Source organism: Furipterus horrens, unplaced genomic scaffold, assembly GCF_987537825.1.
Source record: "Furipterus horrens unplaced genomic scaffold, mFurHor1.1.pri manual_scaffold_7, whole genome shotgun sequence".
In the NCBI taxonomy this organism is placed as follows: Eukaryota; Metazoa; Chordata; class Mammalia; order Chiroptera; family Furipteridae; genus Furipterus; species Furipterus horrens.
The window spans coordinates 57,844,406-57,859,443 of NW_028327177.1; the positions used below are offsets into that span (position 1 = coordinate 57,844,406).

Sequence of the window (15,038 nt, forward strand, 5' to 3'; positions counted from 1 at the left end):
AGCCTGTGTGGCTCTTTCATGGTGTTTGTGTGGATAGCTCTTTTAAAAAAGAATTTTGAAGTCTCCATCAGTTTGAATTAAATGATGTTTGATTGTTAGAGTAAGATGATCAGGTCTCTTTCTTAAAATAATAATGACTAACGTGTTAGCCGAATATTTAAAATATATCTCTGAAATCTTTCCTTAAGTATCAGTTATTCTGGAGACCTAGTTATCCAAAAAAGATCATGCATTTCTACCTATGAATTTTGCTGCATACAGAAAGTGCCCTTTCCTCGGGAAATTGCTGTGTTTCATTTCTTTGGGTGGACTTTTATCTAGGATACATGGCAGCTCTGCAAAGAAAGCATTTCTAAAAATGGGAACTTCTAAACTTAAGAAAAGAAATAACATTTTTTGTGCCAACTATGATTAGTGAGGAAAGAAAATCTTATACTATAAGTACATAAGGAAGGGTGTAAAGATTCTTTTGAAAGTTTTATTCATCTTGTACAACAGCAAATGACATTTTGCAGTATTTTTTTGTAAAGCAAACTATTTTGTGCCTTGAATTTGGTAAATGTGTATTAGTGAAACGTAAAAGTGAACTTCTACCTCTGTATCTAAATGTATACCATCCACTTGTAAATGACTATAAACTATTATGTGATTGCTTTTTTTTAGAATGTCTTGTTTAAATAGTGACCAATGTTTAAGGCTATTAAAATAAGCCATCTTTTACTAATTAATTGGGAAGTTTTATAAAAGACTGATTAAATTTAAAGAATTAACATACATACAACTGAGTGTGTGACTTATTAGTTATCAGCAATGTTGAAGGGAAATCGTGTTCTTTTTTTTTTTCTCTGTGCCATATCACACCTTAAAGATAAGTGTTTGAGTGGGATGCTGTTCAGGAACAGACACTAACAGCTGAGGGTGCCATATACTCTTTATTTGCTTAGATTAGACCTATACTTTATCAGGGCCTTATTTATACTAAAAGTGGGAAAATAAAAAGAAACGCATTCCCTATGTGTTTGACTGCAGCACAGAGCAAATCTGCACTGTCACACACAGGCAGGTCCCATGCTCGTCTTTATAAGGAATAGCTTCCTGTTGTGTTTGAATTTCTCTTTATCAGTAATGGCCAAGCCTGAGGCCATTAAAACAGCTGAGGCACTGGCTGCCTCCTCATTTTCCATTTTGAATTTAAAGAAGTACTTTAAAGTATTCTTACAGCAATGTGAGTAGAGACATATTTCCGAGATGATTCAGGTCTGCCTCAGTTAGCCCCGAGCACCATCACATCACCTTAGAGAAATCTATTCTACTTTAATGAACCATTTATCCATCTCAAGACTAAGGAAACTCTTCCTAACACTTAATTTTATTCTCATGTATTATAATTTAAACCTATTCCTATTTTTGTTTGTTACTGCCCTTATGAGGTAGTGCATTTATGAATTCAATAAACCTAATTCATTTAACTTTTTTTTTTTTTGTAGAAGTCTTCAATATCCACATCCCAGCCTAGTTTAATTACATCTGTGGCTCTCCTTTGAACATTGCCCAAATTCTTTAGCTGTGGAGTTGGAAGGGGATACAGTTAATACAAGGTTAGGAGTCCAGGCCTCCACCACGTTGTAGCTCTTGTCTCAGCATCACAGTCTTCGTATATAACTCAGCACCCCTGGCCACTGTTCTCCTCCAATGTGGGTGCTGTTCCGGGCAGGCCTATGTACTCACTTAAGTAATTGCCAAGGTTACTGTTCTTGCCTCCACCCCACCTTGACAGGAAGCTGAGTTTGAATGTTGTTCTCTTTGCTGTCAGCTGGCCCCCTCAGGCAAATGTTCAGGGCTACTAGGCTCAAGGCTGACACCCCCCCCCCCCCCCCCCATGGAGACCACTTCTGTTCTCCAGCTAAGAACTGGCTCATGAGAGTGCGTTCTCTCTCCCCGGCTGTCTCCCTCTCTCTCTCCATGCGCACACACCTTTCAACCAGTTTAATGATAATCATGTTGAGTGGGACCCAGTAATCATGAAGCCAGCAAAGATAAATTCCAACCATTGTTTTCCCCCTTGATCTACCAGGTCTGCTGCTCTGTCACAAAAGATTAGGTCAGCTTGATAGGATTCCACTGCATGAAACCAGGCTGGGGTTTTTTTTTTTTTCTTTTCTTTTTCTAAGTATCCTGTTTCCTTGAAAGGCTATACCTTTCAAATTTTTCCCAAGTTAAAAAAAAAAAACAGTCAAATGTCTTTTTCAAAGTTTTCTTTTCCAACTGGCAGAAATACTTCCAAATTGGTGTTGACCTGAACCTTGGATATTTCCTTTTGCCTCCTCCAACAAAACATAAAATCAGTGGGGGTTAGGGAAGCAGGGTAGTTCTTTCTGTATTAAATCTATTGCCTGTGTCTGATTTAAAAAGTGAAATAGAGAAAGCATGGCTGTGATGGGTCCACAGGACTGGGCCCTGGGACCAGGGAGCAGTCAGCATTGGCCCGCAGGCAATTCAGGAAGTACACCGGGCATGGAAGCCCAAGGGCCTCTCCCAGGGACTCATGTAGCTTAGAGTGAACTCACAAGATCATATCCAAGTATCTTTCCGTGCAGCTTCTACAGATGAAGGCTGCTCAGAGTGTGATGAGGTCTCAGCGAGGTGGGGAGGCAGGCGGTGGCAATTGTGGCAAGCCTTTAAGGCTCGGGATGCAACAGGAGATGAGATGAGAACTGGGCCATGCCAAGGAGCAGGTTATCTGGAAAGGCTCAGAGATGAAAAAAGCAAGATTATACTCACGCCTCAAACAGGACATGGGTAGAGAATGCCACACATTCCCTAAGGAAGTCCCATATTGAAAATAACCTTCATTCTAGGAGGAGTGGGTGTGCTTCACTTGACAGGGAAGAGAGAAACCCTGGGGAACTTTCTAGTAGCTACACAAGCAGAGTTGTGAGGTTATCAGAATCAGTTCAGCAGCTATAAAGAATCTTGGGACACCAGAAGCTGGGAGACCAGTTGGGAGGGAAGCGGGGCAGGAGTCCAGCCGGAAGGAGGTAGACCTGCCAGTGAGAGCAGAAAGGAAAAGATGGCCCAGAGGGTGTGTGGACTGTACAGCTTGACAGTGAATGCACAGGGGACCTACCTTTTATGACAAGCATGCTCATTGTGAGCCAGGTTGTTTGCAAGTGGGAACAGCAGAACAAACCGTGAATCTGATGTCAAAAACGCACTGGAGAAGACAAAAACTGACAGGCAGGTGATGTCTAGATCTTGTCCCAGGAAAGAGTCCAGTGCTAAGACTCTGCAGTCCTCTGCAGGGAAGCTATGATGTGAATAAACCTGGGAGGGGGAATGCAGAATGAGGAGGTCCAGGGACCCAAACTTGGGGAACATGAGAGAGCAACTGGAAACAAAAAGTCATGAAAGGTGGCATTGGAACAAAGGAGAGGAACTTCCTCCTCCCAAGAAGAAACCAAACTAGAAACAGCTATCTCCTCTGCCTGGACCTAATCTCCAGTCTGAGTCACACTTAAGCAACCTCAGTCTGGCCCAAGAAAAAGAGTCTGTGCGGCCAGTTCTGGGGCCGCAGCCCAAAGGTGAAGGGCAGTGCTAACGGACAGAACATGAAGCTTTCACCACAGGCACTGGGGTTTCTAGTAACTGAATCCATTGTTCAAGTGACCAAAGGAAAGTTTCCTTCTAAGTAACCTGTTATTCTTTGGCAATTTTGTTAGCTTTGCCTCAGAGGCATGCCTCGCCTAAATGTGCAGGCAATGGTTCATGAGAACCCAGGGGAGGGGGAAAATAAATTGCATTTCGGTATCACCAAGTGGATACATGTTAGTTCAAATGAACATTTCCATGTGCCAAAAAGATGGAACACCATCAGCTTCTTATCAGTCTGTGCAACAGAACAGACTCCTATCTGGGTCCCTCCAGTACTGAACTCACACAGGTCAAGAAGTGCTCTGGGCAGACCCAGGTCAAGATGGACATCACCGCACTCCCAGGTCTCCTGGAAAATGTCCAGGCAGAGTGTTTAACCACGGTCCCAGGTACTATTAATTACGATTCTTCCTGCGGCTTGCTGTTCCTACATTACGACAGGTACTTCATCGCACTCAACATTTCCATGACTCTCTCTTCGGGAAAGCACTGCAAATGGTGCTGTCACTAGTCTACTAGAATCCTCCTCACTGAGTAATTATTTCTCCTTTAACTTTCTCCACTTCTGTAGACAAGATGTCTTCTAGGAGCTTCGCACAAGCTGTTTTTCTGTAATTGTTGAATCCTTTCTAACTACTAGCCAAAAGCAAGAGTATCAATTAGTAAGAAAAATAAAGCATCTTCAACCCAGATCTAAGTTTGAGGTTTTCCTGTCAAAGTGATTTAAACCATGCTGTAGGGAGAGATGTGTGTTCATAGCAGCCATGAAAAATGCCCCCTTGCCTTGCCCACATGTCCTGGGTGGTCCACCTGGACGCCACCTGGAAGGCCTCCCCAGCTCTACCACAGCCGAGCCTGTGCCTGGCTCCTCTGTCCCGGCCCTCTGCCTGCAGGTGTCTGTCTCCCCATCCAGCCTGGCTCTGTGCGTGGTCCAGGAGGCCAGCAGGCAGGTGGACATTCTGGCCCCCACCCAGGCACACAGTGTCCTGCCGCTGTAGTTGTCCCATTTAAGAGCTCAGTATTGAGGTTGACTCATGTCCCCCAAAAGATAATATCATCCTCCCCCTCAGTTCCTGTAAACATGACCGTTTCACAAAAAGAATCTGCAGATGCAATCATGATGAGGCCATATTAGATTTGTTGGGCCCTAAATGCAATCACTGGCCTCCTTTTAAGAAGAGAGACCGATACAGTGCCCCTGGCAGTCTCTCCTACCTCATCTGTCTCTTGCTTCAACAGTGTTTGGACAGATCAGACCCAGGGATGCCCCCTCATTCCAGCCTCCAACCACCCTCCAAACCTCTTTCCAGTCGCCACCTATGGAACAATCTCAGCCATCCTTGGCGCTGAGACCAACCAACACACCGTTTTTGAGTTTAACTCCCTATTGCCGAGCAACCATGGGCTCCCAAATTGTCAGAATTATTCCACTGAGGTGGAGGCCTCATCAAATGCCTGGTCACCCTGCATCTGTGGTCCTCATACTTACCTCTCGCTGCTGGCCTTTTTCCAAAAGTCAGCTGAGGAGAAGCACAGGGCTCCCAGCAGCTCTTGAAGATGCAAAACCAGTGCATGGCCACCTTCTCTTCCAGGACAAGTGGGGTGATACTCAGGACACCATGGAAGCTACCATGGTCTGGGAGAAGAACCTGACCCAGGCCCCTGTGGATCTGTAGGCCCTGGGTTCTGCCCACACAGACCATCTCTGTGACTCACTGAAGAACCGCGTCCTGGATGAGCAGGTGAAACTCATCAAGAAGAGCTACACCTGACTGGTCCTGGTGCTGGGCTAGACAAGTAGCCCTTCAAAGGGTCACCTTCGAGCACTAGGAGCCTTTAGAGCCCAGAGGCCTTTGAGGGGTCCCTCTGCATCTCTCTGGTGTTTGGCTTCTGCCTGAACTTTTCCCTAACACCACTAGGCAGCATTTTAATTACCCTGGAGCCTTCTCCAATGCCAAGAAAGAGAGAAAAAGGGAAGGAAAGAAAGAAGGAAGGAAGGACGGACGGAAGCAAGGAAGGAAAGAGAAGGAAGGAAGGGAGGGAGGAAGGAAGAATAACCCAGGAAGAATGGAAGTGATGACAGAGGCAGAGGCCGGGGTGATGAGGCTACAAGCCAAGGAGCACCATGATTGCCTGCAAAGACACAGCTAGGAAGAGGCAAGGAGCTCTCCCTCAGAGCCTCCAAAGAGGAATCAGCTTCGTCAACAGCTTGATTTAGGATTTCTAGCCTCTAGAACTTTGAGAGAATAAATTACAGTTGTTTCAGCCCCTCGGTTTGTGATGCTTTGTTTCATCAGCCCTGGGAAACCAACTGTCTGAGCTCAAATCCAGCCCTGTCCCTCACTCACCTTCCTGCCTGGGCCTTTTCCTGACCTCCATTAGTCTCAGTGTCCTGTGTAAGCGGGAATAATAGTACCTGTCTCAAGAGTATTGTGAGGAATACATGAGAGGTGTGGACGAAAAATGGGCCACACACTAAACCTGCCAAACTCAGGGAGGCCTGCATGGCTTCCCGCAAACTCAAGAGACCTAAAGTAATCACACAGGATGATCTGAATATAAAAGTTCCTAACTAAAAGCAAGTCATGGTGGGGGGTAGGTAGTCACACCCTGTAGCTTCCTTGACACAGCTCAATCTTTACCTTAAGTGAGCCCTGTCCATTGTTCTTATGCATCTAAGATAACATACTTTTGAAACATCAGAGTAATCTCCTCTTCAGACCCCTCAGGAAATACCTTTGGTACTCTTAGAGGGAACTGGACTTGGCCCTGAGGGGGTCAACCTAAGGCCAGCTGGTAGTGTGTGGGCTCCTGACTTCCGGTAGGAAAGATTTCACAACATGAGTTCAAGTGACTATGAGGATACATTTATTAAAGCTGGGGATGGTGAAACAAGGAAGGGCTCAGCATAGAAGAAGCAACAGGACAGTTTAGGTTGGGCTGCCCTAGCTCTCTGGGAAGTCAGAGAAAAGGGGGCTTTGGGGACAGGTTCAGGAGATTAGCCTGGGACAAGCTCCAGCTGCTTATTGCCTTAGAGTTTAAACACATGCCCATGGGGAAAGAAGTAGGGGAAGAAGAAGGGAAAGGGAATGGCTGGAGCCACAACCCAGAAGGAGAGTTCACACACTGGATCCTTTGTCTTGAAGTTTTTATCTCTTCCTTGTAGGTGGGAATCTTAGGGGAGGTCTCAGGAGAGGATTTCAGTAGAATATTCATCAGTTCTCCAGGTATGCCCATTTAGGGTCATGGTCTCCACTGATTGGCCAGTGTCAGGGCAGGGGGTTATTAGTCATTGCTATTTGTCTCAGTTTCCCTACTCCACTTGCCAAGGAATTTTCCTAGCTTCCTACTAACCCATCTCAGCATCAAAGGAGAGACCAGAACCCTCATTGTTATCTTGTTCCCCACATGCCATCCCTATGTGCTGTGAATGTGAATTATTAACCATCTTGCACCCACCAATGTAAAAAAGTATGTGTCTCTTTGTTTTACTTTTTGTCCAATCGCAGAGATTTCCTGCTTGGCTTTCTCCCGCTAGTTTTGACCTACCAAAAAAGGCCATTTCACATGGTTTGCCTAACAGTAAAGATGGGGGATAGGGGTAATACCAATATCAGAGTCCCTGTTTATAATACTATTTGATCTTTACAAGAACAATCTCAGTTCTCTGACACCAACTAGGTATACTACAATTCACTTAAGTTCTGACACTACTCAGAGTTAGCGCAGACCCACAGGTTAAGGGCTCAGTCCCACCAGACTCCCCCCACTTCAGACACCAGCTGCCAGCAAGGACCCCAGGCTGCTCACATATCTGCCTGGCTGACTACAGATTGGGGGCTCCCACACCCCCCTCCTCAGCTTTGATAATTGACTTAAACAACTCAGTACTCAGGTAAACACTATACTTACAGTTTATTAGAAAGGATACAAATGAACAGCCACATAAAGAGGTACACAGGGCCGGAGGGGACAGTGGGAGATGGCAGCCAGCTTCCGTGCCCTCTCCAGTCACACAATCTCCCAGCACTCGAAATGTTCACCAACCGGATGGTCTCCAAATCTCAAAGTTTAAGAGCTTTTATGGAAGTTTTGTTGCATAGGCATGATTGAGTAAATCACTGACCACAGGTGATTGAGCTCGATCTCCAGACCTTTTCCCTGCTCTGGAGGTTAGGAATGGGGTCATTAAAAATTTCAGTCCTCTAAGAGTGGCCAGCCCTCCCTTGAAACTAAGTACCCACCAGTGTTACCTCATTAGCATAAACTCAGGTATGGTGGAAAGGGACTCATTACAAATACAAAAGACACTTCCATTGCTCCAGAAATTCCAAGGGTTTTAGGAGCTTGTGCCAGCTCCTATGTATATATATATATATATATTATAGCACAAATACCTACTGTGTTGGAGTCAGTTTTTTGTATAGCTGAGGACAAAGGTCCTTATTCATCTTAGTAGTCCTAGACCTAGCACCTAACATAGAGCTAAGCACACAGTAGGTGCTCAATAAATGTTGACCTGAATTCTCTTTGCGCTCTGCAAATATCACCTGGGAAATCTAAACATACCTACCAAGTTTTCTGTGCATTAGAGTCCCCTCACCCACCCACCCCTGCTCTGTTACTTCTAAAGAAACTTTAAAGGACAAAACAAATACATGACCTTGGAGCCTTTGCTCTGAGCATCTCATCTGTGTGCAAATGTTACTGAAGATCAGAAGAGTGGGTGAGGCACCCCACCCCACAGACACTCTCCCTCCCACCCTTCAGAGTGTCTGACACTCTTGGAGAGTCAGGACAGAAAAACAAAACTTGGCTGTGTTGAGAAAAGGACAAGTATTGAGGCTGACACAAAAACAACTTTAATCTGACCCTTTTAACACCATTTTCTTCTGGCTTAAAGTGACAATGGAAAGTTCATCCTTTGTGGGGTGGTGATAAACAGAACTCTCTGTTGTCCAGAAGCTGCCTTTTATTTTCTACCCCTTTTCTCTAACTTTGACAATGGCATAGTCCAATGTTTCTGGGATTTACTGCAGGACTCTGGGGGCCTTTGCAGAAAACCTGGGTGTACCTAAGATGCCTCTCTCGCAAGGACTTCTGGAGCCCGATGCTGCCCTTGAATTCCTGAGGCGGACTGAGAGCTGGGAAAGGCAGAACCTGACCAGGGAGTGGAGAAATGAACACGGCTGTCGCGGAAGGAACTAGAGCAAAAGCTGTGTCCTCAGGGGACATTCCCTGACCACAGTTGCTCCAGCTGCTCCGACTTCCTCTTCCACCACCACATGGAGTCTGTCCCTGAGGACACTCCCGCCTCCAGCTGAAAGCCCAGAAATCATTTCTGCTTACCTGCTACAGATGCAATCAGGAACTTGAGCACTTTCTAGAGAGGAGGGGTTGGCTGGATCTCTCACTCTGGGATGAAGCTTTTGGGAGCAAGTTTCATTCACGCTTCTGAGTTTTAGCTCAGAGGGCCACAGAATGAGAAGCATGTGCAATCGGGCACTTCTGGTCTATTCCCAAGGAAGAAATGTCAGTTTGGAATGACTTAGCTTAGATGCAAAGAAGTAATGACTGATGTACCGGGGGAGGGAAAAATCAAGAAACTTCAAAGATCAGTGAAATGTCAGCTAAAGAGGTCATGGTGGATGAGAAGAAAATGCACAAAGTTGCAAGCTCTTCCCAGTAGTGGAGGCTTGTAAACTGAAATAGATTTCTTAATCAGCCTTAGGGTTTCTAGTATTTTCTCATTAAGTCAGTGCCCTAAAATCAGATTAATTTGCAGTCAAACCAGTTACACACTGGGAAACTTGGGAGGCAGGAAGATGAAAAAAGAAAGGAGAAAGGAAGAAAAAGGTTCTATACTTTCAACTTCAAATGAGATCTGCTTAGAGAGCACGCTCCAGTCTTAGAACAGCTATTTAAAAAACTTGAACCCTTGTGCAGTTGGTGGCAATATAAAATGGCTCAGCCACTAAGGAAAACAGTACGGTGGTCCCTCAAAAAATTAAAAATGGAACTAGCATATGACCCCACAATTTCACTTCTAGGTATATATCTAAAAGAATTAAAACAGGGTCTCCAAGAGATATTTGCACACTCATATTTATAGCAGCATTATTCACAGTAGTCAAAAAGTAGAAGCAACCCAAATATCCATTGACAAATAAATGGATAAATAAAATATAGTATGCATAAACATACAATGGAGTATTGTTCAGCTTTGAAAAGGAAAGAAGTTATGTCATATGCTACAACATGGATGAACCTTGAAGACATTATGCTAAGTGAAATTAACCAGTCACAAAAGGATGAATACTGCATGATTCCAGTTACATGAAGTACCTAGAGTAGTCAAATTCATAGGGACAGAAAGAATGGTGGTAGGCAGGGGCCGGTGTGGAAGGAAGGGAGTGGAGACTTTAGTGTTCAATGGGTACAGAGTTTTAGTTTTGCAAGACAAAAAGTTTTGGAGATTGGCTGCACAACAATGTGAATGTACTTAACACTATTAAACTGTACACTTAAAAATCTCCCTCTTCCCATACAGGCATGCATCTCCTAAACTCCAAGGGTCCCCACGAGACTTGAGTAATAGCAGCCTAAGCACAAATTGGTACAACCTCCCATTGCTGTATCTAAGGACAATTTTGCGAGGTCACCACCAAAATTCCAGGCACTTAGACAAAGTATTTGGGATCAGGGAATTCAAGAAGAGTAAAGTGATCCTGCTCATCATTACACCATGAAAATCGCCCAGGTCTAGGGGTCCTGTAGGTGAAAGATGGAGAGGAAGCCACAACAGAGAATATAGACCTGTGGTTTTGGATAAAGAGCCCCTGTCCCTCCCCCATGCAGAGCCCTGGGAGGTGGCAATAGCTAAGACACTCTGGGGGTTGAATGTAGAAGAGACCTTGCCCCTCTCCCAGACACATTGTCCATTCACCTGCTGCCTTAGCATGACTTGTATTCTGAGTGTGGAGCTAGACAATGCTGTTAGAGGAACACAGATTTCAATGGGTGTCATTTAACAGCTGTCCGAGCTGTGGTCCTAACAGACCAGGAGACTATTTGGGGGAGGGGGAATCTGAACAGCATCAGACAATAAACAAAAGACACAGCCTAGGAGTAAGGAGTTAGAGACTCAGAGAAGATGAGAGACTTGGGTGAGGGGACTCCTTGACCCTCGAGATTCCACCCCCCTGCAGACTTGGAGTTCTTGTTATGATAATTGAACTCTCTGAGAAGCCGGTGTCCACAGTACAATCTGTGGTGCTATCACCTCAGTCCACGGAGGGCGAAACAACAACTTGCTTTTTCAACTTTACTGTTTCCTCCATGAGTACATGTCTTTTGACCTTGGAAAGGGGTCAAATAAAATATTATTAATACGTTTCTATTAGGCTATGCAATAATTTGTGTATATTGGGCATCCTGAGTGTTTGTAATGTTTAAGAGGAATTAGTATTAAAGGATCTGATAGATCAGTCTCATGATTCCAATTTAAAGTGTATAATTGAGTAATTGTTTAGATTTGAGATTTCACTAGATTTGTAAACAATACTAGAATGTTTATGAAAAGATGAGATGCACTATATTTTTGTTTCCTTTATTATACTTATTAGAATTATTTTGGTGTTTGGGAATATTCTGATTGTTAGGTATTTGAAGTGCTTATAAATAAAACAAATATGTTAAATGTATAAATCTGTTTAAAATATAGAACGGCATTTAATTTGGGGGTTTTAAAATATATTACTTAAATAAACTGAGTACAATTTTTTAGAAGTAACTGCAAGTTGATGCTGTGGGCCTGATGGCGTGCTGGTGGCCTCAGAGATCTTGACAGACTGGACTTGCGAAAGGATCAACATGCCTTTGGTTAGAGATTTACTACATCCATCCTTGGAAGAGGAAAAGAAAAAACAAAAAGAAGCAGCTAGTTCAAAGTCCAGATTCTTATTTTACAAATGTAACATGTTCAAGTTGCCACAAGAACACTGCAGTTTTTAGTCATGCATGCTCAGATGGTGTTTTTTATTTTTTTTAAGTATATTTTATTGATTATGCTGTTACAATTGTCCTAATTATTTTCCCCTTTGCCCCCCTCTACCCAGTACTCTCCTCCCCTCCATCAATCCGCCCACCCTTAGTTCATGTCCATGGGTCATGCATGTAAGTCCGTTGGCGTCACCCTTTCCTATACAGTACTATTCTTAACTTCCCCATGTCTATTTTGTTCCTACCAATTATGCTTCTTGATCCCTGCTCCATTTCCCCACTTCTATCCTTTCCCCTCCCAGCTGATAACCCTCCAAATGATCTCCATACCTGTGATTCTATTCCTGTTCTGGTTGTTTGCTTAGTTTGTGTTTTTATTTTTTAGACTCATTTGTTGATAGTTGTGAGTTTGTTGTCATTTTAATGTTCATAGTTTTGATCTTCTTTTTCTTAAATAAGTCCCTTTAACATTTCCTATAATAAGGGCTTGATGATGATGAATTCCTTTAGCTTTATTTTGTCTGGGAAGCACTTTCTCTGCCCTTCCATTCTAAATGATAGCTTTGCTGGATAAAGTAATCTTGGTTGTAGGTCCTTGCTTTTCATCACTTTGAATATTTCTTGCCAAACCCTTCTTGACTGCAAAGTTTCTTTTGAGAAATTAGCTGACAGTCTCATGGCAACTCCTTTGTAGGTAATTCTCTGACTTTCTCTTGCTGCTTTTAAGAGTCTCTTTATCTTTAATCTTTGGCATTTTAATGATGATGTGTCTTGGTGTGGTCCTCATTGGGTCCAAATTGCTGGGACTCTCTGTGCTTCCTGGACTTGTATGTCTATTTCCTTCATTAAATTACAGAAGTTTTCTTGCATATTTTATTTTTCATATAAGTTTTCAATTTCTTGCTCTTCCTCCTCTCCTTCAGATGGTGGTTCTTTTTGTAGGTTGTTCAGCAGTGTTGTGCCAACCAACAGGAAGAAAGGCTAGACTCACAGCGTGGTGTTCATTTAGAGAAAGGAACACTAACCACCCACACAGCTTCTTCGACTTGTATTTGAGTCAGGGAGAAACACCTCAAATGCTTCTTTACTGGTCATTCTTCACATACAGCATGAGGGTAGCCGCAACTAATAGATGAACAAGCCACTCCTGTAAACGAGTAAGTAGAGGTGAGGCCTGACAGAGGAGCTTGACTTTGAAGCTATGGGCTGGAAACCCACAACCCTCAGCCCTAATTTACCAAATTGGAGACTGATTGACAGGCCCAGGAAGAAGCTCTGGGGATCCCAGAGCAAGGAGCCTCGGGTGTGTGTTCGACCTATCCTGAGGTGCCCAGAAATCTTCTCTCCTTGGGATCTCATTCTCCAGAAAGGATTTCCACAGATATCCATTGGATTCAGACCACAGGCTAGACTCCCTTGGGTCAATCACTAGAAGAGTCTGCTTAACATTCTCCTGAAGCTGATCGAAGCCTGTGTGACACTGTGTTATTTACAGAATGCCTTCACTTAACCCCACTGTGCAGACAGGACATAGCTACAGGTATGGAGCCAAGATTTGGACTGGAGCGCTTGCAGCTGGAAGAAAGGGTTATGTTATCCCTGTTGACATAAGGAATGGCCAAACCTGTAGAGAATTTTTATGAGTTTATTTGAGTCAAAACTAATGACAATTGCAGGGAAGCAAGATCTCAAATGCTCCAGAGAATAAGTTTTGCAGTTTCTTTTATGCATCTGAGATTAAGGAGGGAAGGCAAAGATAAACCTTTTACTGAAAAGTTCTAGGCCTGGGGCATGACTGCTCAAGTAGGAATTTATGATAAGAACACTCTGTGAGGTTACTTTCCATAAGACCTCTTTTTCATTCACATCACAAAGTGGTTTACCTGTCCTGTCATGAGCCTGACTGGCTCCTACTGAGGGTCCCAAATGTGCCCTCAAAACCAGATTGGCAGAACTTCCGACCAAGATGGAGGCGTAGACAGACACACTGCGTCTCCCTCCACAACTAAGAAGGAATACAACTACTTCAAAACTAGAAACAACCAGTTCAAGAAAATCAAACTGCATGGAAGTCCAGCAAACAAAGATATAAAGAAGAAATACTCATCTAGACAGTTAGGAAGGGTGGAGCCGGGGTGGAGAGGACACAGTGTGGTGGTGGCAGAAGCAGTGGCGGCAGTGGCGGCAGTGGTAGGCCAGCAGAAAGCACAGTCACACATTTTAAAAAATCAGGAGGGACACCCGGGGAGTGTTCCCAGCTCCTCACCGGACCTCACTGCTCATAGTCCCAGTACCATGGAAAATCAAGCCTCATTGCTTCTGACTGTTCACACCATTGGGGGTTGGGGTGGAGGCAGAAACTGCTGGTCTCAGCAGAGTCCACTTGTTTAAAGGGCCCCCATGGTCCTAGAACATCCGCAGACCCACCTACCCTGGGAATGACAGCCAGGGCAGCAGCCAGAGGGGCGCCAGCCTGGTGCAGAAGTGGGAGAAGTGCCTGGAAAAGGGGCAAGAGCTGGGCAGGCCGCATTGTTCCCTCCTGGACCCCTCTTCCACATACAGCAGCACAACGTGGTGAAACAGGTTGCCCTGTACTGACAAATCCCTAAGGCTCTGCCCCTTACAACATGACAGGAGTGACAGCTCTTCCTGGGATGCAGAGGCGAACAAACACAGGAGCCTGTCAGAATGAGGAGACAGAGAAGTATGGCCCAAAAGGGGAAACGGATCAAGGTTCCAGTGGGAGAACTAAGCGACGAGGAGATGGCTAACCTAACAGATGAGGAGATAGACAACCTAACAGATGAAAGATTCAAAACACTGGTGATAAAGATGCTCACAGGCTTGACGGATGTGCTTGAGTATGGCAAACACATAAGAGAAGAAGTGAAGGATATGCTAAGTGAAATGAAGGAAAATCCACACAAAACCAATGGTGAAGGGAAGGAAACCAGGGTTCAAATCAATGACTTGGAACATAAGGAAGAAAAAAAACAGTCAACCAGTGCAGAATGAGGAAGCAAGAATTGAAAAAAAAAATGAGGAAAACTTCTCAAATATTACGAAGGAGATGGACACACAGGTCTGGGAAGCACGGAGGGTCCTGAGCGAGCTGGACCCAGAGGGGACCACACCAGGATGTATCATGACTGAGATGCCAAAGGTGAAAGATAAAGACAGAGTCCTAGGGGCAGCAGGAGAGAGGCAGAGAGTTGCCTACAGTGGGGTGCCTATAGGACTATCAGCTGATTTTTCAGAGGACACTTTGTAGGCAAGAAGGGACTGGCAAGCAGTATTCAATGTGATGAAAAGCAACCTACAACCAAGATTACTCTATCCAGCAAAGCTATCATTTGAAATGGAAGGGCAGATGAAGTGCTTCCCAG

At 44.3% G+C, this 15,038-nt stretch overlaps 1 pseudogene; it reads left to right on the top strand.

Moving 5' to 3' along the window:
* The first annotated feature begins 11,489 nt into the window (after nucleotides 1-11,489).
* LOC150004507 (small ribosomal subunit protein eS27-like pseudogene) lies at nucleotides 11,490-12,788 on the top strand (annotated as a pseudogene).
* The last annotated feature ends 2,250 nt before the right edge of the window (nucleotides 12,789-15,038 follow it).